Source organism: Rhipicephalus microplus, chromosome X (genome assembly GCF_043290135.1).
Source record: "Rhipicephalus microplus isolate Deutch F79 chromosome X, USDA_Rmic, whole genome shotgun sequence".
In the NCBI taxonomy this organism is placed as follows: Eukaryota; Metazoa; Arthropoda; class Arachnida; order Ixodida; family Ixodidae; genus Rhipicephalus; species Rhipicephalus microplus.
In genome coordinates this window covers 262293604-262298560 of record NC_134710.1, presented here as the reverse complement: position 1 = coordinate 262298560, position 4957 = coordinate 262293604, and the positions used below count along the sequence as shown (strand labels likewise).

The 4957-nt window shown below is 47.8% G+C and overlaps 1 long non-coding RNA gene across 1 annotated transcript; it reads left to right on the top strand.

Moving 5' to 3' along the window:
- The first annotated feature begins 1319 nt into the window (after positions 1-1319).
- Positions 1320-4618, top strand: LOC142776094 (uncharacterized). Its single transcript, XR_012887298.1, has 2 exons — positions 1320-1918; positions 2212-4618. It is a non-coding gene; the product is annotated as an uncharacterized LOC142776094 (long non-coding RNA).
- The last annotated feature ends 339 nt before the right edge of the window (positions 4619-4957 follow it).

Sequence of the window (4957 nt, the reverse complement as noted above, 5' to 3'; positions counted from 1 at the left end):
AAATTATAAAAAGAGAGACAGTGAGGAGAAACTGCTGTGGCATCGGGTGAGAGTTGCAGCCGGATAAAAGTCTCCCCATTCCGGATAAGTTTTCTACTTTATCTTGGCTCAGCCTGGATGTCAACAAGTAGCGAAACCCAACTTGCTCACGCAAACAGCGAACGAGCTCTAGAGTACTTGTTAAAGTGGCTCTTAAGCCCTCAGCACTCGACTCGCTGAGAAACTTCTCTTTATCAGCATGGCGCTCCGAGGCGTCCAGGAAACTGAGCATTTTCTTAATGTTTTTCTCACCTGCCGAGTCAGGTCTGAGAGCCTCGGCTGTGTACCTTGCTGTCATCACAGCAATCAGTGACTTCATTCTCGTGAAAAACTTCTCGGTCGCATCAATCTTACCACAGCGAGTCGAGGGAACAAGGAGTAAAACATATTCCGTCTGCGTCGTGAAGTTAATGTAGCGTCCAGCGCTTCCCAGGCGTTTTGAGTTCCATCACAGCAGCTACAGTCGCGGCCGCACAGACTTCATTGCTGTTCGTAGGATCGTCAGCGTCTGTCACCTCTGCAACCTCCCCACGTGCCTTTTTTCGTTGCGGGACTTCGTCATTGCGCTTACTTTTTCGCTCATTCCTCTTGCCAGTGGGCTGTTTGCTCAGGTAAGCTGGCAGACTCGGCAAAATTGTGGGGACTGCGTCCGGAGTGAGCGTAGGCGTCCTACGTGGAATGCGAACTTCCTCACCATTTATGCGTTGTACGTAGTCCCTGACAATGATGAAGCGCTGCTCAAAATGCAGCTCACATACCGCGCAGTCTGCGGTTTGCGGCTTGTAGGCTCTATGTAGGTTTCTTTCCCACGTGGATATCCGTTCCGGGTCGCGACATTACATTCCAGCACCGTTCCAGACAGGTGACTGCCGCGCCACGGCGAGCCATAGCGCGAACTAATAAGAGTAGCCACCCGCTAGGTGCTTTTCTCACGACCACGCGCGGCCTAGGTGCCAAATTGCGCGAACATCCTTAGGCATTTAGGTGCGGGTATGTAAAGGTGCCGCTGGCTGTGTTATGTGTGTGTCAGCGCTTCCTCTATTTCGGTGTTGTGCGGCGGTTTGTATTATTGCGATATTATTCCTTGCGAATATAGTGATGCTTGAGTGCTGACTGTTCTGTGTAACGTTAATTCTGAATGCGCGGTGCGCTCTGACGCGCTTTAGTGAACGCTGTCGCACGGGTACTTGCTGCATGTGGTCGCGCTGCACTGTATTTGATCCAGACCGTGTAGCGGTGAATACCGGTTTTCTTCGAGAAATTTTGATCGCGCGCAACAACCTAGGAGGATATATATAAAAAAATTGCTGGAGTGGAGGGAGCGCTCTTCAAGTGAAGCCAGCGCCGCCATGTTGTGGTGGGCAGAAAGCTCGGCTCGGCTGGCTCGGTGGCGGCCAGCGCTGCCAGTTCACCTGCAGCGACGGTGGATTGCGGTTCGTGCGCCTGTCTTTCCTTGACAAGTGTGTCTCTGCAGTGCATTCGAATGCGTGCGGCTCGATTCAAGCGAGCATGGTACAATCCTGCGTAGCGTATGGGTGCACAAATCGCGCGATTCCTGCTTCCAAGATCACATTTCACAGGTGCGTACTGAAAGCACGTAGTGCTTACGCGGTCTAATACGGCTGACTCGTGTTTTTCATTGGTAGGCTTAAGGAATTAATATTTGGAAATTATTGGCAGGTTTCCAAAAGATGCTGAGACACGGAACCTATGGGAGCGAGCTGTGCGTCGTGAACACTGGAAACCGACAGATAAAGATCGCCTTTGCTCTGCGCACTTTGATCCGGCGTGTTTTGACCGGACCGGACAAACAACAAGGTTGAAAGCGGGAAGTGTGCCGACTTCGTTCGCTGCTTTTCCTGCCCACCTCCAGGCACCGGTAAGCATCGGAACTTCGCAGATATAGTGCTCTGACATCAAGGAGGTTGGAATGACGTAGACATATCTCTTCTGTCGTGTTTTGTCGACGTGACTGCATTGCTGCGTGTTTCCTCGCGAGCTTTTCGTCCCGTTCGCTCGTTTACAATATCGCTCAACACACGATTAGCGCATGATCATTGTCGAATGTTCCCGAACATGCTTTCGTGAATACATATATTCATGTTATGAGCAATAATTGAAGTATATATATCATTCTAAAAGTAGTTAATTTCCACTATGTGCTTATTTCAGGTGAAAAGGAAGCGGCCAGCACCAAAACCTCGAGGATGCAGTCCTGCTCAGCAGCAAGAGGCCTTAAATACTGAAGATCATGTCACTGTATCACCATCAAAGCAGTGGTACAAGACGAAGTTGCAGGAAACAGAAGACGAAAGATTGCACTTGAAGAAAAAAATTAAAACGTTGCAGCAGAGCAAACGAAGGCTGACACAAAAGAAAATCACCGCTGAAGAAATTATTAGAGGCATCGAAGAACAAAAGCTTTTGTCAGAAGAGGGCTCCAAGATGTTCGATGCAGCATTTTCTCCTGACATACAACAGCTGCTTCACCGGGCACGGACAGAAAGTGGAGGTAAATACCCTCCAGAGCTGCGAACGTTTGCACTAACTTTACATTTCTACTCACCAGCAGCCTACGAATTTGTGCGATCAAAGTTTAATGACGCCCTCCCTTCGCAGCGCACAATCAGAGAATGGTATAGGTCTGTTGATGGCCAACCAGGCTTTACAGGTGAAGCATTTTCTTTCTTGGAGAAGTTGGTTCAAGGTCGCTCTGAAACTCTTTACTGCGCTCTGATTGTCGATGATATGTCGATTAGGAAACATGTTGAACTTGTCGGAGACAGGGTAGTTGGCTACGTTGATTTTGGAGCATCTCTTGATGATGACAGCCTTCCTGAAGCCACAAATGTTTGTGTTTATATTGTTGTTGGCATAAACATGAGGCTGAAAATTCCAGTCGGCTACTTTCTTATCCACTCGCTCACTGGTTCTGAGAGGGCTGAACTAACAAAACAATGCATTGAACGACTGGAATCTGTGAAAGTTCAAGTTGTCAGTCTAACATTTGATGGTGCGTCATCAAATTTCACTATGGCAAAATGCCTTGGTGCAGAACTGAAGCCTGATCCTGTCGAGTTCTCCACATCCTTTAAAAACCCAGTTGATGAGTCAAGGGATGTGCATATCCTGCTTGACCCATGCCACATGATTAAGTTGATTAGAAATTCACTGGCAACAATGTGTTACATCACTGATGTTGATGGAAACCACATAAAATGGGCTTACATAAAGGCACTGGAGGCTTTACAGCGCGAGGAAGGGCTCCGCCTTGGCAATAAGCTAACTAAGGTGCATATGCAGTGGGAGAAGCAAAAGATGAAGGTACGGCTCGCAGTTCAGGCACTCAGCGCTTCAGTCGCAGACGCTCTTGAATTTTGCGAGCAAACGCTGAAGCTGCCACAGTTTAGAGGTGCTAGTGCCACGGCAAAATTTGTGAGGGTATTTGATCATCTCTTCGATTTGCTAAACTCCAGAAATGCGTTTGCAAAATCATACAAAGCCCCCCTTCGAAAGCAAAATGAGCCTTGTTGGAAACCATTTTTTGCCGACGCTCGAGAGTACATATGTGCTTTAAAAGACCCATTCGGTCGACCACTTTTGCAGGGAACAAAGAGGACAGGATTTGTGGGTTTTCTTGTGTGTATACAGAGCACAGAAAGTATCTTCAAGGAACTCGTTCATGAAGGTCAACTTAACTATCTGCTCACGCACAAGATGAGTCAAGATCACGCAGAAACTTTCTTTGGCTGTGTGCGAGGACGTGGGGGGTTCAACAACAACCCTACAGCTGCCCAATTCATGGCAGCTTACAAGCGTCTATTGGTCCAGACAGAAGTGAGATCGTCCACCTCAGGCAACTGTTCGCAAGATATTGTTTCTATTCTGGGTGCATCTGCCTCTGCCACTACATTTTGTGCAACCACTGAGGTCACATCGCGAAGGTGTGCCATCCTACAACCAGAGGACCACGATTACACAGACCGAATTGACTATCCAGAGAGCCTCTCCACATTCGTTTGCTCTGTCGTGCCTTACATTGCAGGCTTTGTCGCTCGCAAAATCGCTACTACAAACACCTGTGAGTTGTGCATAGAAGCTCTTCATGGAGCGGATACATCTCTATTGGTGAGACAAAAAAATCGAGGTGGACTCTTTTACCCTTCCGAAGACGTTGTGTCACTGTGCGAAACAGCGGAAAAGGGGCTGCGTCGACTGCAGGCTTCCACTCAATGCCTTAAGAACATACATGCCAATACCAAACAACTAGTCCTGGAGATTTTGAGTCAATCACTGGAAAAGAGGTGGTTTTCACAATTGGAACAACATCTTTTTGACGTCGACGTGTTGGACAACCATATTTACAACTTGAGCAAGCAAGTATTGGAGCTGTACATCAAGATCAGGCTGCACCACATGACAAAGGAACGAAGCCGGGAACTCGTGAAAGACAAAGTTAGGTCTTTGCTTTCAAGACTCGTCATTTTTAGGAATCAGTGAAACAACTTTGCCATAACGTTCATGTTGGCTAAAGGCTGAGAAAGCTGTACAAATAAAATTTTAACACATGAAAAACGAACCGTTCTGTAGTCTCTTTAAATACTGCCAGTGTATCGGCGACTATGTGAGCACGTTTTACTTCTCTAGCAGCAATCATTTGCGAAAAAAAAACGGCCGCGGAAGTGCACTATATGCTACGCGGCCGCCTTCCTGCCCACCACAAGATGGCCGCCGCCGGCTTCACTGTGCTCTATGGGTAAGTATAGGCGGCTTCCACTCCAGCAATTTTTTTATATATATCCTCCTAGGCAACAACTTTGTCGCTGCTGCGCTGTACAGCATCGAGTTTGGCGCAGATGCCCTGACCGCGATCACAAGTGTCTGTGTAACACCGGCGGTATGAATATCGCATTATTTC